A 27,999-nucleotide genomic window follows, 5' to 3' on the forward strand; every position below is an offset into this window, starting at 1 on the left:
ATGACGGATACAGTTAACAGATACAATTTGGAGATCCTGCAAGGGCTCATGGAGGTGCTATGGGGCTATGTGGTGGAGATGCTGCAGCAGCAGCCTCCCGACCTTGTCGACTTCATGGTGGACTACTTCACCCACCTGCATGAGGCCTGTGTCCACGCCTTTGCTCCATCTGCCCCCTCCTTCAGCCCAGCCCAGTCCCAGTAGCCCACAAGAACGCCAACAGCGACTCTGAGGGAGATGCAGACTTGGAAGTTCTGATTCCTAGCACATTTGATAGACGAGCATCAGTCTGTGCTAAGGTGTATACCCCTTATGAAGAGGAAGAAGATATAGACCCAAGGGTGATTCATCCTAAAACTGATGAATAGTGATGCAGACTTCAAGAACCTTTCAAAGATAGTATCCTTTTCAAAAACCATGATCAGGAATAACTTCCTCAAGTTCTTGATGCCATGTTTGAAATGATAGTCCAATTGATGAACATGTCATTGATCAAGGAGATGATAGAGACAACTTTTATGTCATAGAAAGGGGAACCTATGACATGTTGGTAACAAGAGATAAGCAAACATGCTCTGTTGGTCAATTTGACAATCATGGCAGTTTTGGAGAGCTAGCTCTGATGTACAATACCCCAAGAGCTGCTACCACTTTTGCTACTTCTGAAGGCTTCCTTTGGGGACTGGACCAGGTGACTTTTAGAAGAAACATAGTGAAAAATAATGCAAAAAAGAGGAAGATGTTTGAATCATTTATTGAGTCTGTCCCCTCCTTAAGTTACTAGAGGCGTTGGAATGAATGAAGACTGTAGATGTCATCAGAGAGAAGGTCTATAAGGATGGCGAATGCATAATTGCTCAGGTGAAAATGCTGATAGCATTTATATCACAGAATCTGGAGAAGTGAGCATCTTGATTAAAAGCAAGATTAAATCAAACAAGGATGGTGGGAACCAGGAAGTTGAGATTGCCCACTGCCATAATGGGCTGTACTTTGGAGAGCTTGCACTAGTCACCAACAAACTCAGAGCTACTTTGGCTTATGCAGTTGGAGATGTCAAATGCTTAGTTATGGATGTACCAGCATTTGAGAGGCTTCTAGGGCCCTGCAAAGACATCATGAAGAGAAGCATCTCACACTAGAAGAAACAGCTGGTAAGATATTTGGCTCCAACATGGATCTAATGGACCCTAGGCAATAGGAATGCCACATGCTAGAGCCTTTAGTGTGACACTAAAACCTTCCAGTCAGCAACAAAACACACGGAAAACAGATGCAACAGAACTGTTTCTGCTGTTGCCACAGCCATTACCACTTCTGTGGTTATGGCCATTTAGAAAACTTGAAAAGTCAGTACTAAAGGATGGACAGAAGTTCGACCCACACCTCCACTTTGCTTCTGAAAGCCCATTATTAGACCAGTTGTAATGATTATTCCAACCCAGTTTTCACATCTTTGTTTCAGAATTCCATTTCTCTCCAACAAGTTAAGTGCCTGATACAAAGTCCAAAGTATAAACATTCTCCTTTCCTCTCTTGCTGCTACTATTGCTTTTAGAAGTTGTCACAAGGTCTGCAGAAACCTTTTGTTTAACTGTAGACATGCTCAGCCAGTCTTTCTCAAGGGAAGAAATGCTTTAGCCTTCAATCTCCTCATTTATCCTTTGGGAAAATTGACATTTGTTCACAATTGCAGCCTTGGAAGTTTTACTGTAGAGGACGGCAGCAGATGTGATCAAGGTGTATGCTCCAGTGGCACTGTATTGTCTGCTGACAGCTGCACACACCACAGCTGCCTCTAAACCCACAGTGACGCCCAGGGCCCAACAGGCCAGCTCCCAGAGCACTGATAGGTCAGTGGGACCTATGTTGGAACAGAAAATTTGAGGTCAGCACATTTTACTGGTAGTAGAGAGCCAGGAAAGTTTTTCTGAGTTAGGGCTTTTGTTTTCTACTATGTTTAGTAGGTTTTTGTTTTGTTTTGTTCTGTTTAACCTCTGTGCAGTTTGTATGAATGAATTGCTATCCATTTATAAAGGGCCATGGTCTGGAGGTGCCATCACTTTGTCTAACCCCAAAACTTTCCCGGGTAACCATTGCCATTTCATGTATCCGGTTGCCCTACCTGCTGATGGCAGTATGTTGGCAAGAGGCCATACTGCAATGAGCCCTTACATGCTGCTCTAGGATTGTTGCATAGCTTTAACAGCCTTCAGTTTTTAAATTGTTGAAGGATCTTTTTTAAAGTTCTCTATGGAATTCTCCTTAGACGTATTCATGTAGATAGAGTTTGTCAGTTGACCCAGACATTCATCTTAAAGATGGATTCTGTTATTTTCAAAAATTGGCATCATTTACAATTTCATAGAATTAAAGTTTTTCTTATTAAGATGTTGAAATAGTTGGGCTTCTAACTGTTAATCCAAGAAGAAGTTAATTTAGCTTGTATCTAAAACTTTTTTAACCTTTTAATTATATCAGGTAGAATTCTGGTCAGTTATCCTAATTAGTTGGCATGTGAATTTTCTTTATTCAGAATGATTTAAAACCAGATGCTACAAGGAAATCCTAGGATCAGTATAAGATTTACATACAGAGATATCAAATATTATAGTCAAATTTATATTGAATCAAGAGGCCCTTTCCAATATGATTTTCTGTTTCTGTTTAACTTGTATAACTCAATAAATCCAAAGAGATCATATGCTGAAGCTTGGGTCATTCCTGCTGTGGATAGTGATGGAGCCCAGTCAGTTATCTTCCATGTCCACATAATTTAGGTACTCTGATTTTACCATGGAGTGTGTGGCCAAGAGATTTCCAGAGTAGGTGGTCCACTACACCTTGACAGTTCCTTAGTTTTTCTTGTTTTCCATGAAGTAAAAGCAGAAAGACTCTTTTCAGACTACCCTAGGTAGCCTACATTGCAACTTTCAGAATCATGAAAGATTATAAATAGTGCTCCAAAACAGTCAGCTAGCACTGGGAAAGCCCATGTGGTGATCACACATTTTCCTAAGGTTCTACTTTTCTATGGCATGGCTTTATTATGGAATACATTCAGAAAGTATATCTTATACTTTAACAGAGAAGAACCACACATTTCTTGTAAAAGTAGCAGCTTCATTGGGCTTCAGGAGTGACACCAAATCTGGCCCTAGGCCCTGTGAAGACATTGTTTGAACACTGAGCAGATGTCCCATCCCCATCCCCTATACCAGCGTTAATTAGGGTTGCATGAATTCCATGCCAGAGTCACTCCTGTAGGCTTGCAAGGCATGGGCCTTTTCATCCCACCTCCTCATACATCCCAATCTAGTCTTTCCCTTCACAGTCCCCTCCTTGTTTTTTTGAGTAGAATTTGTCAGGTTTAAGTTCTCCAGCTCGAGCTACTCACTGACATATGGATCATAAGTCTAGACCTTGAGGAGGGTGAGTTCTAGAGTTCTATGAAGATGAGAGACTTTAAAGGAACCAGTGTGAGTCAAATAGGACGTAGCCATTACCACAGTGCCAGGACCTGACAGTATTTCAGTTCTCCTTGAAGCATGAGGAACTAAAGGTGGCAGGTCAAGATCAACTCAGGGCTGTGGAGTCCATGTTGGAGCAGGCAAGCCTTGCACTGGTGGTTGGTCACCATAGGAAGGAGCATGTGTTTGGAAGAGATCTCTTTATTAAATGTTTTATGTTGCTCTCTTCTATTAGTTAGGGCTGCATGCCCTCTTTTCTGGCTTTGCTGTTGTTTTTGGATGGTAGAGAAGATTCCTAGAAACCCTGAGGTCCAATCTGAAGTGATCTCCTTCCTTTGGGCCTCTAGCTTACCCCATCCACTCTTCTCAGAAGGAATGGTTCATGTATTCTTGTCCTCTTAGTCAATATCTTCATATAGAATTGCTATAGGTTCTCACAATCCAGGGGAGAACTTTTCTTTGAGCAATTTAGTGAGCAAATTCAACAGCAAAGTACCAAGAGATGGTTCTCCAGCAAGGACAAGCTATGTTGCTCCTCTGCTTGCCCAGACTCTGCTCACAATGGTGTAGTCAGTGAGAGGTCCCAGTGGTGCACAACAGCACCCTGGGCACACAACGTTTCATGTTGTGTCACAGCGACAGTCCACTCACTTAGAAAAAATGAAAGAGCATTTTGCACAAAGAAAAAAGAAAAAGACCCATTGATGTCATCTTATCTTTTGTTTTTAGTTGGCCAATGTAATTTTTGTTCTTGGCATGCACTTGTAAACCAATCTGGCCAATATAAAAGTCGTTTTGGTTTTTCGCTACGCTTAGCTTTTGTTCCTCCTGTCTTGACTGCTTACGTTCCCTCAATGATTCTAATGTCTATTTTTTGGGAAGCAGCCTTCCCATGGGTTTCCTTTTACAAACTGCAGGGCTATCTTTATACTTAAAAATAAAAGACAAAAATTGTCACTAACCTCATGGGGGATTTGCAGAAAATCATTCAGCCTGATTTGAGTAAAGGGTAGATTTCTCCTTGTGTTCTTTAAAGCTTATTATAATTGTAATAAAAGAAATCAAGTTCAGCATTATTGTGCTACCTCATGGTAAAATGTTTTAAGGTCTTCTTTGGGTCCTGAGTTCTAACATAGTGTTTGAAATTTCTTTCAATTGGAATTATTTTTTAAATCATTGGGGTAAATCTTATTTTAAACTGTTTTACACTTATATTTTAATCCCAGAAGAATAAGTGATTAGAAAATAATCAATTATTGCTCTGTGTTATTAACATAAAATTAAAAGTCATTAAGAAATCATTGTTTTCCATAAACAAAGTTGTGCATTTTAAAAAGAAACTCTAGGCTTGGCTTCACTCTTGGTTAATAAAGGCTAACAAATAGAAAAAAAAAATAAAACTCGGTTCATTGATGACTTTTGGGAAACAAACTTCTTCATTGTTTCTGATGAGAAATTCTATAGATTCAATTCAGTTTCAGAAGTTTTTGACAGATCTATTGAAATATGAAGAGCCAGCATAACATGAAATTGATATTGTAAGAAACAAGAAAGAGGCCGGTGCCGTGGCTCACTAGGCTAATCCTCTGCCTGCAGTGCTGGTACCCCAGGTTCTAGTCCCAGTTGGGGTGCCGGATTCTGCCCCAGTTGCTCTTCTTCCAGTCCAGCTCTCTGCTGTGGCCCGGGAAGGCAGTGGAGGATGGCCCAAGTGCTTGGGCCCTGCACCCGCATGAGAGGCCAGGAGGAAGCACCTGGCTCCTAGCTTTCGATCAGCGCAGTACGCCAACTGTAGTGGCCATTTTGGGGGTGAACCAATGGAAGGAAGACCTTTCTCTCTGTCTCTCTCTCTCTCACTGTCTAACTCTGCCTGTCAAAAAAGGAAAAAACAAACAAACAAACAAAAACAAGAAAGAGATGGAAAGAAACGGAATTTTCATCCCATCTTTGAATCACTGTAATAAAAAGGAACCCAAAGTCTGTCTGTCCTTTGGATTTCTTGGTTATCTGAGCAATAAGTTTCCCTTGTCCTTCAAGAAAGATGTAGTAGATTTTTGGTTACTTGTAAATGAAAGCATCTGTGCTGATGTATGTGGCCTTTTGAGAACATTATCTGTGTATCACATGCAACACAGCTTTTGGGAATACAATTGGGTGTTCATTGTTACCACATAGCACTTGGGCTGTCTTATTGAATTGGCTACTGTTTTTGTGATCCTATCATTTATTTTCTCTACCATTGATCTGCAGGAGGTTGGTTTGGCCAATTACTGTTCATGCTGTTTCTTCTTCCATAGTCATGGTTAAAGATGCTATAGAGAAAGAAACTAAAAACATTTTATATGGTTGTGCTTAAGTTTACTGGTTAAACAAACTACACCATGTTAGATATTTAAGAGGTGTTTCCAAATACATGATTCTTAAAATTTATAGAAGGCATTGGACCTTCTGGTAAATGTTTTCTTAAGTTGTTATCTAATGGTTGAAACGGTTTGCTAAGTATTCATGTGACATTGCTATTGTCAGCAAGCGATCTAGGACGTGCTCCCTCATTTCTCTATTCTAAGCCCAACTTGTTCTTTCATTTCTCTATTCTCTTCAAGGTAGGAAACTAATTCTATTATGAAGGAATCTGTAGGATGCACAATTTAATCTTCAGACCTTATAAAAGAGATGGCTAACATTTTTCTGTAATAGCATAGCTAAAATAAGAACTTAAACTATAATCTCATAGCTAGATTTACTTCGCCATCAGCGAAGTATACAGTAAGTAGAAAAAAACCTCCCTTTCAGACCAAAGGGAAGGAAAGTTTTAAAGTGAGAATATAATTTTCCTCATGGGCATTGTCTACCTTAGAAAAACTACTACAGAACATGCCTGTGACTATAGACTTGTAGTTCAGGCCACCGAAGATTAGAGATGGGACTTGGGCACTCCCTTGACTTGCATCCTCTGGTCTGCTTTAACACAAACCAGGAGGAAAAGAAAGCTAGGCATCAGAAGTAATGGGTGGCAGGCCTATTAATGGCTGATCTGTACAGTGATCTGCCCTCAAGGACACCCAACAGGCCAGTCTACTGCAGTGGCTTTCAATGTGGTAAGCCTGGGCTTCAGCAGAAGTCAGCTTGTGAAGAGCCCTGGCAGCTCTGCCAAGAGTTGGATCACTGGAAATGGACCTGCCCTGGAGTCGAAGGATGCCCAGGTCAGAGCCACAGATCTTCTTGGCTCTAAGCTGAAAAGCCCTTCACTCAGCCCAACTTCCAAAGTGACCACTGCAGCTGAGGGGACAGCCAAGTAGGGTCAGCAACATTGCAGGCAGAACTGTAAATTTCTTGTTAGAGATGCCCCCTGCCTTTACCTGGCCAGCTCTCCTCCCAGGCCAGCTAAGTAATGAAAGTCAACAGGGTGCCTTCCACCAGGAGGTTCATACCTCCCTTAGGATGTACCCCATGTGAAGAGATAGGTAGGTCTGGGCCTCTTAACTTACAAGGCCTAAAGCCCAACAGATTATTATCAAGCCCCTTCTGTCAGGTTCTATTTGCCTCTTAATCAGGAAACTTAATTGTAGCTTAGACAGCACCTTTCTTAGCTCCTCTAATAATGACTCTGTCCTTTGTTCTAGGCCCTGTCTAACGTACTTGGGCCTCATTCCTTTGTAATCATAACCTCTACTCTACCACCAATGGCTCTACTCCCAACCGGTGTGTACTGATGGTCCTCTTCCCCACTCAATGCTGTATAATTGTTCAAACCTGGAAAATGCCACTCTTAGGATCATTGGTTACTATCCTCACTCTGTCTTTTATGACCTTGTCTAAATATGATCAGAGTCAGCAAACTTGGAAGGCTTCCATAGCCTTGGCAACTCATGACGACAGCCTAGGGTGGTTACTGGCGCCATAAACTAGAGTGTCAATTTGTTGGGTCAACAACAGGAGCCACTGTGCACTTGCTCCTCATGTGGGATCTCTGTCCTTAATGTGCTGTACATTGTGATTTAATGCTATAACTAGTACTCAAACAGTATGTTTCACTTGTCTTTCTATGTGGGTGCAGACTGTTGAAATCTTTACTTAATATATACTAAATTGATCTTTTGTATATAAAGAGAATTGAAAATGAATCTTGATGTGAATGGAATGGGAGAGGGAGCAGGAAAGGGGAGGGTTGCAGGTGGGAGGGAAGTTATGGGAGGGGGAAGCCATTGTAATCCATAAGCTGTACATTGGAAATTTATATTCATTAAATAAAAGTTAAAAAAAAAGATGCTATAGAGGATATACTTGTTACATGTTTGCCTGTGATTCTGAGCTAACTTTGTTGTAACTCTTGACTCTGGTCCTAGTTGTACCAATGGAGTAAAAGGGAAAAGCACTTCACTGAGGAAAAAAAAAATTCTGGTAAAAGAACTTTACTCATTCCCAGGCTGTGCCATAGCATCTATTGCTGTTATTGCTCTGTCCCCAAGATTGCCCCAACAACAGATGGAGTAATAAGAGTAAATAGAAAACTTATATATCTATAGAACAATACCCCAAGCTTATATATAACTGGTGCTTCATAAGATTTAAAAGAAAAAAGACTGACATTCATCTTAATATACTATTTATTTTATTTCTATGTTAATAAACTATTACATGAGAAACCTCATCTCATCAGTCACATACATGAAATCCCTTTTATAAGTTTATAGAAAATATACACAGAAAAATGATTAGATTTCATAAGATTTGAAAGCTCTGTGATAATTGTTTCATTCTCAGTAAAGATTAATTGAAAATCAGAGTCTAAAATAAGGATTTGATAGTGCTGGTAGCTTATATAGGAAATGATTCAAGATGCTAGAAAGAGGGAGTAAGGATAATGAGATCGGGATGAAGGAAGGTCAAAAAAATCTATTGATCTGATTATTATTGTTGACTACGGAGGCTCAACATAATTTGGAGAAACATGAAAAAATGGTGTTATTGTGTTTCAGGTAACTGTTCCCAAAATGTTCACATCCATTTTTATAATTTTTTAAATGATTCTCCAGGAATATAGTCATTAGAGGTCACTTCCAAAATGACCCCTGGAGATGTGTCCAGTAATTTGATGATGTTTTTTATAGTAAAAAATGCCAGCATTAATAATATTTATCACAATCAATAACATGTTCATATATATATATATATAGAATTTATAGTTAAAACAACTCTCCAAAAATAGTTAATTGGTATCCATTTAAATTCCAGGTGAGAAAAATAGCTCCATGAATCAAATTTTAAAAACTACTTCTTCTGAAAATCTGTTTTGATTTTTTATTTTATTGTTTGTTATTTTGGCAATTGAAGCTGGCTGTATATACATGTTTTTGATCATTAACCTTTTGAAAAGAGGTAGCTCTTTAACTTAGCAGGAAATAATTTGAATTCCTGCATCAAAGTGTTTTGTAGTGAAATTTTTTGTTGTTGTTTTGGTAAGAAAAAACTTTTCTACCTACCAAAAATGAGAATCCCTAAGTGATTCTCATGTTTAGCTCAGGAAGATTGCTTGGTTTATTGTATTATTGATACCAGTAAGCCTTAATGCTCCATCAGTTAGAGCTGAGAAGCACTCTTACAGAAGGAGAGCAAAGAAATCTTGAGAGGGGAGATGTACGTAGTTGTTAATATGAGTGGATCATCTCTGCTCCTGATTCTTGGAAGTATACCATAGGAAGAATTAAAAACACTTGAAAATTTACCAACACCAAAATAATTCCATTTCCTAAAAGGAAGCAATTAGCAACAGCAAATGTGATAATAGTTAATACAATTTCAGAGGCTAGACAGGTAGAAAGATGATAGATATATAGGCAGATAGAAGATAGATATTTTGTGGAAGACTATCAAAAATAACTATATGTACATAATAAAATGATTTCTTTCTGGCTTCATGGTTACAGTGAGTTTTGGGGGTGAGTCTACACAGACATATTATCAACACCTGCAATCCATGTTTTAGGGTTTATTGTAGGTGTTGTACATTCTACAGGTTTTGACAAATATATTAATACATGCATTCATATTATGGTATCATACAGTTTCTTAGCAATATTTTAAAATGGTATCAATTGCATCAGTTAATCCATCTTTCATTTCTGACTCAACAAATAGACATTAAGCAATTAGAAAAAACCTTACAGATTTTTTTTTCATTTTTTTAGAAGAATTAAACTCCACCAACAGTGGAGTTTATTTATTTATTTATTTTTAACAGACAGAAATAGTGAGAGAGACAGAGAGTTATAGACAGAGAGAGACAGAGAGAAAGGTCTTCCTTTTCATTGGTTCACCCCCAAAATGGCCTCTACGGCTGGTGCGCTGTGCCGATCTGAAGCCAGGAGCCAGGTGCTTCCTCCTGGTCTCCCATGCGGGTGCAGGAGCCCAAACATTTGGGCCAACCTCCACTGCCTTCCCGGGCCACAGCAGAGAGCTAGATTGGAAGAGGAGCAACAGAGACTAGAACCCACCACCCACATGGGATGCTGGCACCGCAGGTGGAGGATTAACTGAGCCACAGCGCCCACCCAGAAAAGACCTTACAGATCTTATCACTGACTATGGCCTGATCCATGAAGGATTACTGTGCTACCAACCTGCAATGCTCCACTGGGACCTGTCTCCATAATAAATTGTATCAAAGGTCAGGGAATGGCAATTAAATTCATTGCAGCCATGGCTTCTTGAGACAGGAAACAACTCAGACAGCCTCCTTCACAGGCTGATGTATTCTTTTGAGAGGAAGACAGCTTATCTAGAAGGAACACAAGGAAGATCCATTGCATCCAAACTGGAATTATTATGTATGAAAGCTCTGCACTATTATTTATTTTGAAAGAACTGAATAGTTATTCCAGCAAAACAATTTATTCAGTTTCAGGGCCTATGGACCTATTCTTTATGGGTCTATCCACCTGTAGATAGCTGTATTTCTTAGAGATTTATTTTTTCTTTTGTTGTCAAGTCAGACCAAGAATTGAAACACTTATCCTAAAAGTTTTCTGTGATGTATATCTCTTAGTATATCTCATAGCTCATATTGAACTATGCAATAGTTTGAATCCTCGTATGTACCTGCAAAGTACTTGCCAAATCAACTTGACTGAAACTCAAAGCTAATATTGGTCATTTTAGTTTCACACTATACCCACACCTTTACTGAAGTGTTAGTATTTTTCAGGAATCCAGGGTTGAATAATGCAATGTAGTTGTAACTCTGAAGGACACCTTCAGTTGACAACATAAATAAACTGCATTATAGTGCATGTATAAGGATTCAGTCATAAATTTATTACAGTCTTGACACTATCCAAGGTTCTCTTGAGATGTCTGATAGTTGATAGACATTCCACAAGGCATGTGAACTATTTATTTTTGTAGCTTCTGCAATTTCTCATCTACTTATTTTACATTATCTATAAACACATCTAAACTTGATTATCTTTGTTCCAATCCCATACCACTACCCATGTTCCATTGAACTACTTATTCTCCTCTTCAACTCCAATGAATATCTAGTTTTTAATTTCTGTCTGCCAAGCTAGAATGCTTATTTGTAATTTGGATTTAGAAAAAGAGATTTAAGTATATGGTGAGGGTATAGAGAATTCATAAACATCTTATCATTGCAAGCTTGCATTTGAAGGAGAAGATGAATTTTATTAGCAGAGAAAGATTTAAAATTTTATGTATTATTAAAAAGTTTGGAAAGTTTTGCTTCTGTGAAGCAAATGAAACAATGAAGTTTTAGTTTCAAGAATTATAGATCTGGGCCGGCGCTGCAGCTCACTAGGCTAATCCTCTGCCTGCGGCACCAGCACTCCGGGTTCTAGTCCCGGTTGGGGGCCGGTTCTGTCCTGGTTGCTCCTCTTCCAGTCCAGCTCTCTGCTGTGGCCCGGGAGTGCAGTGGAGGATGGCCCAAGTGCTTGGGCCCTGCACCCCATGGGAGACCAGGAGAAGCACCTGGCTCCTGGCTTCAGATCAGCGAGATGCTTGTTTATAATCTTTTGTTCATATGTGGGCTGCAAATAATATACTAATATACTAACTATTATATATATATCTGTGTATATATATATACACACATATATATATAATATATATATAATATATTATATATCTGTGTATATATTATATATCTGTGTATATATATAATAAGTAGAATATATATATATTATATCTGTGTATATATATAATAAGTAGAATATATATTATATATATATATATATTATATATATCTGTGCATATATATATATATAATCACGTCAGATTCTGTTGTTTGTCACCAAGAACTCTGGTTGATTTAGAGTTTAACCTTCACACTATATGGAGGAAATATGAAATGCACATACTCATTAAAAAAGTTCCTGGGGAGAAATTTTAACTCTGAATGATATTCTGAATAGTGTATGGTGGAAATGGATTAACTTCCCTACATACCAGTGTCTGCATCTATGAAATCAGAAGTGTGGATAGTGGTGATTTTCATATCAGATCAGTAACTTCTGTGCCTTTTGGAACCATAGGTATTCAGTTGAGGTCTCTGTCGGCTACTAAGAGACAGTCAAGGGGGCATGACCAGAGGCTACTATAGAGCTTAATTTCCTCTTTACTCTTACAAAAAGAGTAATCAAGGTAATATTCAGTTCTATTCTCTAGGTTACTTTGAACAAAGAATTCCTCAATGTTAAAAAGAAAATTATGAAGGCCTTTTGCTGCAGAAGTAAAGATGCTGATTGGGATGCCTGGATCCATATCATATTGCCTGGATGCAAGATCCAGTTCCATACCTAATTCCAGCTGCCTGCAAACACACACCCTGGGAAACAGCAGGTGGCAGCTCAAGTAATTGGGTCCCTGCTTCCCATATCGGAGCCCTGTATTGAGTTCCTAATTCCTGACTTCAGCCTGGTCCAGCTTGGGGCCATTATGGGCATTTTGGGAATGAATAAGTGAATACAAGCCTCTCTCTCTTTCCTTCTCCCTCTCCTCCCTCTCCTACTCCCCTGTTCCTGTCCCTTTCCCTCCCCCTCTTCCTCTTCCTCTTCCCCTCCTTCTCCCTCTCCCTTTTCCTCTCCTCTCACTCTCCTCCCTGTCCTCCTGCCCTCACAAAAAGAGTTAAGGAAAATTTTAAAATGTAATAAAACCTGTCTCACATTTCTTATAGCTCCATTATTCAATAAATCTATGTTTCATCTCAGAATTTTTTTTCTGCATTGTATTTTCCAAAAATAATGGGCTGAAGCAAAATGTTATAGGGATAACACCTACACACAATAGCACATATTTCAAATAAAAATAGCTATCATCTATTGAGTGGTTGCAAAAATTTATTTAAGTGCCTAGTGAACAAATTCATTTAATTCTCACAACAACCCTATAAGGTTGGGATTATTCCCAAGATCAGATAAATATAGGAGCTAAGATTTCAACCCAAACAGACTTGCTCTGGAGACGAAATTCTTAAATTAAAATTCTGTGTCTTATATGTTAAAAGATAAGACATTAAATGCTTAGTGTTTCTCTGGAATAAATGAATGAATTGTATTCTTTAAGATAGCTATGAGAGGGGGTTAGCATTGTGGCATGGCAGGTTAAGCCCCAGTACACATGCAAGATGAGGCATCCCAAATGGCCACTGATTCGAATCCCAGCTGCTCTACTTCCCATCTATCTCCCTGCTAACACACTTGGGAAGGCAGCAGAATATGGTCCAAGTATGTGGGCCCCTGTACCCATGTGGGAGACCAGGATGGAGTTCCTGGCTTCTGCTTTCTGCCCGGTCTAGCCCCAACTGTTGTGGCCATCTGGGGACTGTACTAGTGGATAGAAGTGTTTCTGTCCGTCTCTCTTCCTTTCTGTAATTCTGCCTTTCAAATGAATAAATATTTTTGTCAAAAAATTGAAAGATCTATGGTATGCATTTATCAGATCAAGTGTGATTTTGATCAAAAAACTAAAGAGTGGTTGACACATTGCTTTCAACCATTTGTATATTGTTTTCTGTCAGGCTACTTGCAAGCAAAAATAAAGTTTAAAGATAGATAGGTCTGGGCCTCTGAATTTACAAGGCCTAAAGCCCACCAGATTATTATCAAGCCCCTTCTATCAGGTTCTATTTGCCTCTCAATCAGAAAAATTACTTGTAGCTTAGACAGCACCTTTCTTAGCTCCTCTAATAATGACTCTGTCCTTTGTTCTAGGCCCTGTCTAGTGCACTTGGGCCTCATTCCTTTGTAATCATAACCTCGACTCTACCACCAATGGCTCTACTCCCAACCTGTGTGTACTGATGGTCCTCTTCCCCACTTAATGCTGTATAATTGTTCAAACCTGGTAAATGCCACTCTTAGGATCATTAGTTACTATCCTCACTCTGTCTTTTATGACCTTGTCTAAATATGATCAGAGTCGGCAAACTTGGAAGGCTTCCATAGCCTTGGCAACTCATGACGACAGCCTAGGATGGTTACTGGCACCATAAACTAGAGTGTCAATTTGTTGGGTCAACAACAGGAGCCACTGTGCACTTGCTCCTCATGTGGGATCTCTGTGCTTAATGTGCTGTACATTGTGATTTAATGCTATAACTAGTACTCCAACAGTATGTTTCACTTTGTGTTTCTATGTGGGTGCAAACTGTTGAAATATTTATACTTAATTGATCTTCTGTATATAAAGAGAATTGAAAATGAATCTTGATGCAAATGGAAGGGGAGAGGGAGCGGGAGAGGGGTGGGTTGCGGGTGGGAGGGAAGTTATGGGAGGGGGAATCCATTGTAATCCATAAGCTGTACACTGGAAATTTATATTCATTAAATAAAAGTTAAAAAAAAAAAGAAAATGAGTAGATAAGCAACATAATTGGAGGAAATACAAAAGAAACACCTGACAAATGACCTGTTACCCAAAATGTACAAAAAGCTTTTAAAACTCAAAAAGAGAAGAACACAAATTATGTGTCTAAAGTATAAACCAAACCTTAGCAGATACATCATTAAAGAGATATACAGATGGTCAATAAGCATATATAAAACAAACAAAATCCTCCACATTAAATGTGGGTGTTGCTATGAGGGAGACTATGCATGTGTGGCGGCAAGGGTATAAAGGAAGTCTCCATACCTTCCACTCAATGTTGTTGTGAATCTAAAATTGCTCAGAAAATTAATGTCTTTTGAAAATAGTTGATTTAAAAATCACTTTTAGTGTCTTTCTATAACAATGCCAAGTCAAACTCCTCTGGCTAGACTTCTAATATATTGAATTGGAGTGATGAAAGTAGACAATCTCATACTGTTCCTGACCTTAGCATAAAGATAATTTCAACAAGGAGATAAAATATTAGAAAAATGTTAATTGGTAATGCAAGAAATAAAATACAAGGTGTCAGACTTAGTTTCTAATTATTAAATTTATATTCTTTGTGGTCATATCGTATACTCTATCAGATTGAACAAATTGCTTTCTATTCCTAATTTACTGAGACTTCTTTTTATGTGTTGATATTGAATTTTGTTTAAGTTTTTTTATGAATCCATGGAAATAATCATATGTTTCTATTTTATCTTTTGCCTATTTGGTGAATAATAGTGATCATGTCTGAATGTTTAATTAGCCTTAGATTTTCATATTGTATCCCACTTTTGCCATGATATATTCTCCTTTTTATATGTAATTAGATTCAATTTATTCATGGTTTATTGAGGCTTTTGCATCTAGGTTCATTAGGGAAATTGGTAATTTTACTTTCTTATGACATCTTTGTCTGGTTTTGTTATCAGAGTGCCCCTTGCCTCATTTAAGTAAGAATGAAAGTATCCCTTCCTCTTCTATATTCTGAGAGAATTGGTATTTTTTTATATAGAGATTTATTTATGTATTTGAAAGGCAGAGTTACAGAGATAGAGAGGAGAGACAAAAGGAGAGATCTTCCACCCACTGATTCATTTCTCAAATGGCTGTAACAGCTGGGACTGGGCAAGGCTGAAGCTGCTGCTGGCACTGAGACACAGAGTGACTAAGTGTGGCTCTGGGGCAAGTGTCATGTAACCCTACAGCTGCAGGATACAGGGGATCTGCTCCTTGCCTTGTAAGATGCCCTGGCTCCAGCTCTGGGTGCTTCTTCTTTTTTTTTTTTTCCATTTGTAATGAGTGTCAAATGTTAACATACTTAAACATAAATGAACCCTTACAATTCACAACAAAGAGATTAAAGCTGTATGAAGATGACCTCACTCAACATTTACATGACAAGAAAATTGTTATGATGCATTATTATTAATATATATATATATGCAATTTTAGGAAATGAGGAATTATCATCCAAATTCTGGGAAGAATTTCTCCAATTAGTGGAAAACCACTTAAATATAGATGTTGTATATGTTTAGCCCTGGAAATTGCAACATGCAAAAATTGAGACTGCTCGCTACATAGAAACTCTGTAGTTAATACACAGCTCACACAAAAAATTAAACTCCCCAATGATATGCACAAAACTCATCAATAGTAGATATCACCAGGGAGTAGAATTAGAAAGAAAGCAAACACTTATAACGTATAGGAATACTACATTCCATAAAATTCTATCCCCTTTGAGTTCACCCTGTGGTAACTGATAATTATAAACACATGCATTTCATACTTATGACAGCAACAGGGCCACTTGCTGTCCCCAACGAAAGGAGTTTAGCATCAGCTTTGCTCAAGAAGCTCAGGTCTGGGGCTTTTGTGGGGGAGGGAGCAATATAGGTTCTTGTTTGGAGCAAAGCATTTGCTCAAAGCTCACTCAGCTTTCTAGACTGATTTAAGGCCAGTAAGAATTGTGGAGTTCTCCTGTAGTAAGCACTGCCAGTTTGTGGCAGTGGTGAGAGACATGGAGATTTCCGATCACCTCTGCCTGGCAAGGTGGAGTCCCCCTTGCCAGCAAGCTGCAGTCTGCTTTGCTTCTCTATCAGTGTGGATGTCCCAAGTCTCCATGCTGCTTCCAGTTGCTGTTACTGCATAACTGAAGTTTGCTCTCAGTCTCCTGGAAGCACGGCCCTTTGCTATTCTGGTGCTTCTCTGTGGCACAGGCTGGGGCAGGGCCTCTCTATTCAGCCCTCTTGCATCCTCCTGCTTTGTATTCTGGTTTGCAAAGTTTAAGATGAAAAACCATCCATTATTCTTCATTCCTCTGAATGTGATATATCTTTTTCTCTTTCTCTGTTGTTCTCAGAAGTTTAAATATAATACGTTCAGGGATTTGCGTATGTGTTATGTGTTTATTTTAGTTGTTATTCTCTGAAATTTTTGGATTTGTGGCTTTATATATATTACAGACTTTAGAAAATTCTTTGCTGTAATATCTTCAAATGTCCTTTGCTTCATTCTCTCCTTTTTCTGATATTTCAATTATGCATACCTTAGGTGATTTGATATTATTTCACAACTTGTAGATATTCTGTTCCTTTAAAAATTTACTTTATCCTTGTATGCAGTTAAGCATTTTTATCCTTTATCATCATTGTTATAATTTCACTTTAGTTTCCTCTCAATTAATAAATCATCAAAAACTTTTGTCATCTATATCATGTAATTTTTTAAAAAGCTTTATTAATTTATTTGAGAGGCAGAGTTATAGACAGAGAGGGAGAGAGAGAGAGAGGTCTTCCATCTGCTGGTTCACTCCCTAAATGGCCATGGTGGCCAGAGCTGGGCTGATCTGAAGCCAGGAGCCACATGAGTGCAAGGGCCTAAGCACTTGGGCCATCTTCCACTGCTTTCCCAGGCACATTAGGAGGTAGCTGGATTGAAATGGAGCAGCCAGGACCCAAACCAGTGCCTATATGGGATGCTTACAACATAGGCGGTACTGCCAGCCCTATATCATGTAATTTTTTTTTTAAATTTCTACTCTTTCTATTGATTTTTTTCTTACATGTTGCTTTCTTCGTTGAAATTATCCACCTAATCATATTTGTTTTATACCTTTTCCTCTAGAACTCTTTAGATGTTAATTATACTTAGATTAATTTTCATGTTTGATGGTTACAAATCTGAGTCACATCTCTGCCTTGTTCCCTTGATTGTTTATTCTTGATGTTGTTAGTTCCATATATATATAGTGAACTTTTTTTTGTAAGAAGTAGGACAGTGATAAATAATATCATTATCTAAACCTGTCTTGTCTTTTGCTAGCTTTCATTATGATGTGTTGTGTCACTCTTATTAGATGTTCAATGGGGTGCTGGCTTCCAGTTCTAATATAGCATTCCTTAACAGAAATATAACATTCTTAATAAAAATATAACAGAAACATGATATATAATTTTAATTTTCAGAATATTATTTCAATAGTATAAAAGTGAATTCTATCTTGGTAAAATATTTAATTTAACCCAACATATTTAAAATATTGTGCTTTCAATATAGCTCTAACACATTTCTAGTGTTCAATATCCACATATGTTTTTTTAACTACAATACTAGATAATAAAACTTGAAGTTTTTGGTCTATATTGAAGGTTAGTTTGCCAGAGTTTTTCCTTAATGTTTTTTTTTTTCATCCTCATGTTTAGATTTTTCCCTATTGCCTGTACATTGGGGAAGTTTCTTTATGCTTTTGACCTTCCACTACTAGTGTACGTTTGTTACTTGTTACTCTTTGACTGGTGGTAGGCACTAGAGAAACACCCTTGGTTATTCTAACTTAGTTTCATTCTTAGGCAGGCACCTTGTCACTGCACTGCAGGAGTGGACTGTTCTCCATGATTCTTTTCCTCTCTCTAATCATCTAGTCCAGTATATATTTCTGCCCCTTCTTCTGGGTTAAAGATTATTTTCATTCCTTTCCTGGATCTGCATTGTGTCATTACTTGTGCCTTAATGTTGATGATGTTTACTCTCCTTCAGAGACTTGAGGCTTTTGTTCCATAGAGAGATGGGGAGAATAATCCAGGGAGGGCTTCATTCTTTTCCTATTGGCTTGTTTTTTGCATTGCTTAGGATCAATAAAGACAGGCTCAAGACTCTTGTCCCAAGTCCAGGGTGGTACCATTCAGTGAAGTCTGCCGAGAACAATCTGTGAGTTCTGCTCTCCTGATGTTTCTTGTTCCCAAGAACTATATGCGGTCATAACAGCTTATACTTTACATTTATGGAACTGGTAAATTTTAGTAAAATCACTCTCTGGCCTCTAGGGCATTGGGTTTCCAGCATCTGCCTTAGGTAATCAGGACCAATGTGCCATCTCTGATGTAAAGAATTGTTTTTCCTTATCTTCAGATTGTTTGGTTGCTCTGTTATTAAGTAATCTTGTGAATTGTCTCTACTCTGGCACTTTTCACCTCCATGTATGGGTTGTTACAAATCATAGCTACTAGATAATGGGCACACTAAATCTAGGACTTCATGACATTATCATTCTTTGTGTGTGTTTTATGTGTTTGCTGGTGCTTGCTGTGATAAGCTAGATTCCATCTGTCTGCTCAGTACCAAGGATAATGGCAAATAGGACACAGGAAACATTTAGAGCTGATAAATGAAGGAAATATGAGTGGAATCTTGAAGTTGGGATGATCTTTAAACTGCAAGGGAACAGCAATATTCTTAAATGGACAACTGTTCACCTTCACTTTTCTTGTGCACTGTCTATTTAATGCAGTTACCTCTCTCCAGAATGAATTAGCTGTCATATTTTGTATCAGTAGGGAGTAAAGGATCTGTCTTCTTTGGAGTTGGATTTTAAAGAGATGTGTAGACATTCGGTAGAGCTAGGGTTGTTGTTTTTTTTTTTTTTCAAAATCTAAATTTTTTAATAAAGAAAAAAGATATCACCTCTTTGCTAGACATTTTTACTGTTTTTTATCAGATGCCATGATAGACAAATTTCTCTAAACAATAGAAACAGATTTATATACATTTTGTGTCTTTAATTATTCCTATTGGTTCTGGGAGGTTTTCTGTGCTATGACTATTCATTGTCTTTTCTACAGTGGTGCAGCCATATTGGTGAGGCCCTCTAATTTTTTTTTTTAATTGTAGTCAATTGGACTTATTTTGGAATTTGAGAAGATATCATAAGTGTAAGAAGTTATATATTCAACACATTTTCTGTTTTTTCCATGTCATACCTACCGTTGTTGCTCTCCAGTTTTCTCAAAATACCTTGCAAATAATAGGTTAAGTGTTAAAAATGCTCAATAAATGTATTTTGATTAAGAAAACTATTCCTGCTGACTGTTAGATTCTCCTCTAATTATGATAGCTAGCTTTTGATATTCCCCTCAAACATCATTCCAAAGTAATTACCTAGATATTCTGAAAGCCTCTTAACTTTGACTCCAGAGAATGCATAAACTAAAATATTATGTAGTTCATACACAAAAGATTTATAAATATTCACCATTACTGCTATTATTAATATTCTTTGTTTTAAAAAGAAAAAAAAAACCAGCTTCTCTCCTTTCAGAGCAATAACACAACTGTAAAAGCTGTTGCCAAGCAACCTGCATTCACAGCTCAGATGGGCTGAATTGTTTATATTCATATGTGGATGAAATTGACCCACTCCTTCTCTAAAAATGAAGTCTTTGAGATATTTTACCAAACTTTCAGGGTGTGGGTCATGGTATTAACTATTCTTCAGGGGATTCTTAAACAGATACAGCTGCTGTATATATCTCTATCACTGCATGGGCCATGTTCCATTATGGATATCTAGTTTGATGTCTATTTCTCCATTAGACTGTGAATTCGTTGAGGGCAAGTACTGTGTTCTCCTTAATATACAGGAAATGTCTTATACATAGGCAGCACTCTATTAGTGTTTGATTGATGTGTGAAAAATGATTTTATGTAAGTGTCTGTGCTATATGCTTTGTGGAAAAATTTCCTACTTGAACTTAGAATTTTAGAAGAAAGGAATTAACTGTTAGTTAAAATGCCAGCAATATTAAATTATTATAAGCCCAAATTAAAGTACTAATTTTAAAAATACTAGAATTATAAAATTTTAGAATTAGAAAAAACGTTATAGGGATTTGTCCAAAGCTTCTCAACTCAAGTTCTCATTGGATTCACACACATTGTTTTATTTTTTATTTTTATTTTTTTTTGACAGGCAGAGTGGATAGTGAGAGAGAGAGACAGAGAGAAAGGTCTTCCTTTGCCGTTGGTTCACCCTCCAATGGCCGCCGTGGCCGGCGCGCTGTGGCCGGCACACCGCGCTGATCCAATGGCAGGAACCAGGTGCTTCTCCTGGTCTCCCACACGGGTGCAGGGCCCAAGCACTTGGGCCATCCTCCACTGCACTCCCAGACCACAGCAGAGAGCTGGACTGGAAGAGGAGCAACCAGGACAGAACTGGCCCCCCAACCTGGACTAGAACCCTGAGTGCTGGTGCCGCAGGCAGAGGATTAACCTAGTGAGCTGCAGCACCGGCCACATTGTTTTTCAAAGGTGGCTGGTCTAGGGTTTTGAACCAGCAGATCTTCTCAAGTTTCCTAAGTGGTTAAACTACAGAGTCAAGGTACTTTTGATGTAGTCTAATAGTCCACTCTGATGGTGAAGAATATGACTCCAGAGGAATTAAGCTATGAGGTTGTAAGAAGAACGTAAGCTCTGGAGTCACCTGCCAACCATTTGACATCCAACTTTAGCCATCTTTTCCTCATTGTCTATAAAATGGAGACAATAATACTTACTTGTGGGATGCCCTCTGAGATGAAATTGGATGATATATGCAGTATACCTAGAACCATGCTAGGTGGGCATGACAAAGACCATCTCTTCCCTTAACACTTTTCTCTGAGTAAATTAAGAAAGTGAAGGAAGGAACTTTTTCCATAGGTGTGTGGCAAAGTTAAGGGAATCATCGGGGTACTGTGACGCAGGCAGGGCCTGCCAGATCAAAGGCTCAGAGTAGTTTATGGAATCCGCTGCTATCTGTGGCTGGGAAAAGACAGGTTCACTTGGCAGAAGCTGATTCCAAGTTAAAGGAACAGAGCTACTGGCCAAATTACAGCCTGGCAGAAAGGGAGCTTGTAAAGAAATCTCTCTCTTTTCTCGCTCTGCTTTTTTACTGGTGATCATATATATTGGTAAGTCAGAGGAGGAGGAAACCTAGTTGGAGAAATTCTGAAGATCATTCCCTGGGAACAGAGCAGGATGATGAAAGAAAGAGAAAGCTATGAGGACCACACAGAAAACATCCCGGTAACTGCTTGACCTCTACTTTATGGTGGACACTTCCTATACATGGTGTCTTTAATGATTATGTTACTTTGAAGATAATCCAATTGAGCCTAAATTATCCTAAAATGAATGATATTGTGATACAATCTTCATAGCCAGGGCTCACATATATGCCAGTAAATAAATGTTCCCAAGCAGGGAAATCTAAACTTGATGACTGAATGTGAGTCCACTACAGAAGAGGCACAGCTTTCATTTCAGCACACACTCCCCTGGCTGGATTCAGGATGGAAATCAGCCTGCTGGGTCTAACAGCCAGACACAAAATAGCCAAAACCCACCCCCGCCTCAGCAGCTATCTGCATTCCTGTCCTGTCTGTTCACCTCCTGGTTTTCTAATCTATCCATCTAAGAAATGAGAAGAACATCTGCTTCTCATCACAAGCTTGAGATGTTTTGTAAAAAAAAATGGAGATCATTTTTATGGAAGAAGAAATGGTATGCACTTACATGTAAAGTTGAGGTTGGTGGCATAACAGCCAGGGCAGATATAAGATACCAAAGATTTTGTTTCTTTTCCTAAACCTTACTTGAAAATTACTTGCAAGCTTAAATGTGAAACTCCTGCCTTTGAGGAGTTTATGTTATTGTGGATCAGAAATTAAGCATTTCTTAAAAGGAGTTAATATTGAAGTAGGTAAAAGTTTTGGTGATCTTCATCATTTGCATTTTCAAAAAGAACTTTGAGAATACTGGGCAGGTGAGACCTTGCAATTACTCATCAGAGGTACAGAAATTACTTAACATGGAGAGGAGGAAACTTCCTGAAACCAAGTGAGCATTCTTTATTCATTGAGAATATTTTGGGTATTATTTCTCTGTTATTTAGGTTATGCTTGAACCATGTACTATAAGCATTCTAATCACTTATACTTCATCCAATGGAAGTCTCCCAATCTTTAATCAAGTAATACAAGCCAGCAACAACAACCTTTCAGCAATCCAGATCCCAATTAACATAGGAGACTTTGCCAAAATATATTGCTGTGGCTCACTTGGTTAATCCTCCGCCTGAGGCGCCGGCATCCCATATGGGCACCAGGTTCTAGATCCGGTTGCTCCTCTTCCAGTCCAGCTCTCTGCTGTGGCCTGGGAAGGCAGTGGAGAATGGCCTAAGTGCTTGGGCCCCTGCACCCGCATACGAGACCAAGAAGGAGCATCTGGCTCCTGGCTTCAGATCGGCGCAGCACCGGCCGTAGTGGCCATTTGGGGGGTGAACCAACGGAAGGAAGACCTTTCTCTCTGTCTCTCTCATTGTCTAAATCTATCTGTCAGATTAAAAAAAAAGTATATTGAGGGCCATAAATGTATTTATATTAGTGAAACTGTCATCATAATTAGCATGATGGGACTTAGAAATGGGTTTCATCAATGAAGTAAAATGTATTCGCAGTAACTGGATCCACCAGAATATTTTAGAGGTATTCTAGGGTTATGAACCTGCTAATATCTATGGTCTACAGTCTCAGGAAAGCTCCACAGTCAGTCGTATCTGACTCAGCCACTAATTTATGAGGGTTTCTATTTTACTAATGACAACCATTGGGATAACAGATTCCTATACCTAAAATGTTTATGTACCTGCCTTTAGTAATCTGTTCATGCCAGGTGTAGTTGGAGCACTGAAAAAATGACATAAAACTAGGGCATCTTTAAACTTATTGAATGTGCCCCCTTCCTAATAAAACACTGTTCATTGAATGTCTATGATTTTCACAGAAGTAGCTAACCCTCAAGCAGCTCAGATCTTTTAGGGACACTATTAGAAGTAAAAATAACTCTATTTGCCTCTCAATCAGAAAAATTACTTGTAGCTTAGACAGCACCTTTCTTAGCTCCTCTAATAATGACTCTGTCCTTTGTTCTAGGCCCTGTCTAGGGCACTTGGGCCTCATTCCTTTGTAATCATAACCTCTACTCTACCACCAATGGCTCTACTCCCAACCTGTGTGTACTGATGGTCCTCTTCCCCACTTAATGCTGTATAATTGTTCAAACCTGGTAAATGCCACTCTTAGGATCATTGGTTACTATCCTCACTCTGTCTTTTATGACCTTGTCTAAATATGATCAGAGTCGGCAAACTTGGAAGGCTTCCATAGCCTTGGCAACTCATGACGACAGCCTAGGATGGTTACTGGTGCCATAAACTAGAGTGTCAATTTGTTGGGTCAACACAGGAGCCACTGTGCACTTGCTCCTCATGTGGGATCTCTGTCCTTAATGTGCTGTCCATTGTGATTTAATGCTATAACTAGTACTCCAACAGTATGTTTCACTTTGTGTTTCTATGTGGGTGCAGACTGTTGAAATCTTTATACTAAATTGATCTTCTGTATATAAAGAGAATTGAAAATGAATCTTGATGTGAATGGAAGGGGAGAGGGAGCGGGAGAGGGGAGGGTTGCGGGTGGGAGGGAAGTTATGGGGGGGGGGGAAGCCATTGTAATCCATAAGCTGTACTTTGGAAATTTATATTCATTAAATAAAAGTTAAAAAAAAAAGAAGTAAAAATAACTCAAGATTTCTTAGATCAGTAGGTAACAGTTAACTTTCTTTCTATTACAACTACTTTCTTGATAATACAGTTATTTTTTGGATAGCTGGGGAAGCAGACTATTATTGGTAATTTCTTATAGATATATTTATCTAAGTTCTAATTTACCAAGGCAATAATAGGACTTTTGAATCAAACTTCTAGGTTGGAAATAGCCCATGTTTGAAAAAAACGTATTCATATTTATTTGAGATAATTTTTTAAATTTACATTGTAATCAAAAGCTTATTGGGTGCCTCTACATAAAATGTTCAACAAAGTTAAAATATAATAGTCCACTAGGAAAATAGGTAAGGTTATACTCAATAATCAAAGGAAAAATGTTAAGTTTCACTCAAAAAAGCAAATTTTTTAAAGAATTATTTTTACTTTGAAAGACAGAGTTACAGAAAGAAATAGAGCCAGAGAGAGGGAGGTCTTCCATTCTGCTGGTTCACTCCCCAAATGACCACAATGGCCAGAGCTGAGCTGATCCAAAGCCAGGAGCCAGGAGCTTCTTTCAGGTTTCCCACATGGGTGCAGGGGCCCAAGGACTTGGGCCATCTGCTACTGCTTTCCCAGGCCACAGCAGAGAGCCAGATCGTAAGTGGAGCAGCCAGGACTTGAACTGATGCCCCATATGGGATGCCGGCATTGCAGGCCAGGGTGTTAACCCAGTGCGCCACAGTGCTGGCCCCCCAAAAAAGCAAATTTTAAAATAATCAGAAAACCATTAAAACCATAGTAGTATATAAGTCCTATCAAAGTTTGACAAAACATGTATTTACAGCAAAGAAAATACTCTCAGGCATTTCTTTCTTTTTAATTTTAGTTTTCCTAACAACTCTTAATGATACTGATTAGTGACCTCTCATTTATTTAGTTTGGGAAATGGAAGTAAAATCAGAAATGCAGCCTTGAATTTACAATAATTCTTCTCTGCTGTGGCTATCAGCAAACCTTTGAATGTTTCTTAGCTGTTGCTTATACTTCAGAGGTAAGCAGTTAGCTACTGCAAGTTTGATTACTGCGTCCATTTCCCCATTTCTATTCTCAACGTGATCTTATCCCCAAATTGATAGATGCTGCTGCATTATGAATTATTAACAATGAGTAGATTTTATAGTTTGGTAAAGTGATAAATTATTATTTTGTTCTTAAGGTTAATTGCAGTCCCTTATGCTCCACACATTCTTTAGCATTTCCTAGTGGGTGAAATCAAACATATTATTGAAAACATAACTTGAATTGTGTAGAAGAAAAGTAATCTAAAATAAAGATCACAACTGCATTTGTGTTTGGGAACAACAATGGTGATATAAATGTGCAAGAGGTGATAGAAAACATTGGCACTTCTTTGCTTTCTGAGCTGTCCTAGTAAAACTGATCTCAGGACTTAGCAGATTACACCAATCAAAACATTGGATATGGAATTGATGTTTTCTAAAATTCAAGGCTTTTACAAATAAACATATTTACAAAGAAATTAATACCTTATATGCTTAAAACACTTGCCATAGTCTTTACAATATTTACTCTATTACCAAAAATGTTACGAGGATTGAAATAGGTGGTTTTTAAAGTCAAGGGCATGGTAGCAGATTTTACACAGGATGAGATGATTAACAAGATCATACAGAGTGACTAAATACTCAAAACCTCCTTTTCCCCATCTCCAGCATATAGTAAGTACATTCACTTTCTCAGAATGCCTACATTTCATAATGTCAAGATTAATGCTCATATAATAATTAGTCGTTATCACTAAAAGTACGATGTAATTGAGAAACCACTAAGGAACAAAATGCTTCTCGGTACAAGTGAAATGTATAAATCTTAAAAGACAGAACTTTCATCTTCAACTGTCTAATATTTATGGTCTTAGTGTCTTCAAAGGATGTGACTTGTCAATATATATCTTAGTGATATAAGAATATACAGTGGCCAGCTCATTGAACTGTGTTCTGCAAGCCCTATTTCAATAACTCAACCTGTCTCAATCTCCTAAATTGTCTCATATGAAAAATATGTAGCATCTGTTGTACACTTAAGTTTTAAATTTTTTATTTGCATTTTATTTAAAGGCAGAGAGAGAGTGAGAGAGAGAGAGATTTGCTATCTGCTGGTCACTCCCCAAATGAGAGGCTGTGCCAGGCTAAAGCCAGGAACCTGGAATTCAACATGATTTCCCATGTGAGTAAGAGGTACTCAACTTTTTGAGCCTTCACCTGCTGCCTCCCAGGGTATGCATTAGCAGGAAGCTGTAATCCGAAGCAAACCTGGAACTGGAACTCTGGCACTCTGAATGGTGTTTTAGCCTCTGCAAAATGTACACCCTCTTGATGTTTACTTTTAAATTCAAACATTTAAATTTTGCCAATTCTGCAAATATTAGAGTCAAAAAAATAACAAGTGCACTGGATAATATCTTTGTGCTTGGAGTCTTTTTTTTTTAAAGATTTATTTATTTATTTGAAAGAGTTACACAGAGAGAGGAGAGGCAGAGAGAGAGAAAGATCTTCCATCCACTGGTTCACGAGTGGAACTGCGCCGATCTGAAGCCAGGATCCAGAAGCTTCTTCTGGGTTTCCCACATGGGTGCAGGGGCTCAAAGACTTGGGCTGTCTTCTACTGCTTTCCCAGGCCATAGCAGAGAGCTGAATCGGAAGTGGGGCAACTGGGACTCGAACCAGTGCCCATATGGGATGCTGGCACTGCAGGTGGTGGCTTTACCCACTACACCACAGTGCCGATCTTATCCCAAAACATTGCAAGAGAAAATTGTCACACACAATGTGTGTGCGCTCTGTGCTGCTCAGTTGACACTACCAGTATGAATAGGAATAGTTTGTTCTAGTTAGGAACTCTGCTGAAACATTCTTCTGGTGAGAGATTTAGTAGCATTCTTTTATTGAGCTGCTATGGAAGAGCAAGCCTCAATGGGGAGCTTGCCAGCCAGGTGAGGAAGATGACTCTTTGTCACAGAGAACTAATGATCCATGGGAGTCAGGCTGAAGAGGCACATGTACAGCAAAGAAGGGACCAGAGGAATTGTGCTGAGGGATCATGGGATAGTATGATTTATTAGCTGTTCTATGTAGACTAGATTCTCAGAAGAGTCTGGACCTCAGTAGGCACCCAAATGGACATGAGCAGGATCAATCTCCCAGTGAAAACACATCTCATTCCCAGTGCTAAGTCTTTCTTGGGAAGGATCAAGTGCCCTCTGTAAGTCCACTCATATCTGAAAAGGTACTGGTGTCAACTGGCTGCGATATAGATGCATGGAGCACAGATACAGAGGCAATTTTTCAGAGATGGCAAATGAAAATTCAAACAATAGGTTGCTTGCTATTTCAAAGGAAACAATATTAAATCAGTTTAAAATTTATATAGGTGAAGATGGCTGCATAGGGCAAAGATGTGCTGAATTTAATCTTGGGAATATAACAGAAGAAAAGCAGAGTGACTGCATTCCCAGGGGAGATTTGGAGACAAGTTTGCAGTGGAAATTTTACAGAAAGAAGAGAGATGCCATGGATGCCACCAAAAACTCCTGCACTGGGGGCTGGAGGAGATGCCATCTTCTTGAAGCAAGCTGAGAGGAGTATATGGCAGCCCATGTCACTGGTGATGTTGCTGCAGGAGAACCTTGTTGACCACATTGACTTTCAGATTTGCCTGGAGCACTGTGGAGGACAGGGTGCCCACCTAGCCCCATGAATGAAGAGCACA

The 27,999-nt window shown here is 38.6% G+C and overlaps 1 protein-coding gene and 1 pseudogene across 1 annotated transcript in view; both read left to right on the forward strand.

The window, feature by feature from the left end:
• LOC133756371 (cAMP-dependent protein kinase type II-alpha regulatory subunit-like) lies at positions 1–27,987 on the forward strand (annotated as a pseudogene).
• GRM1 (glutamate metabotropic receptor 1) overlaps positions 1–27,999 on the forward strand; it is a 428,308-nt gene that overhangs the window by 222,461 nt on the left and 177,848 nt on the right.

The sequence above is a fragment of the Lepus europaeus genome, chromosome 3, assembly GCF_033115175.1.
Source record: "Lepus europaeus isolate LE1 chromosome 3, mLepTim1.pri, whole genome shotgun sequence".
Classification (NCBI taxonomy): domain Eukaryota; kingdom Metazoa; phylum Chordata; class Mammalia; order Lagomorpha; family Leporidae; genus Lepus; species Lepus europaeus.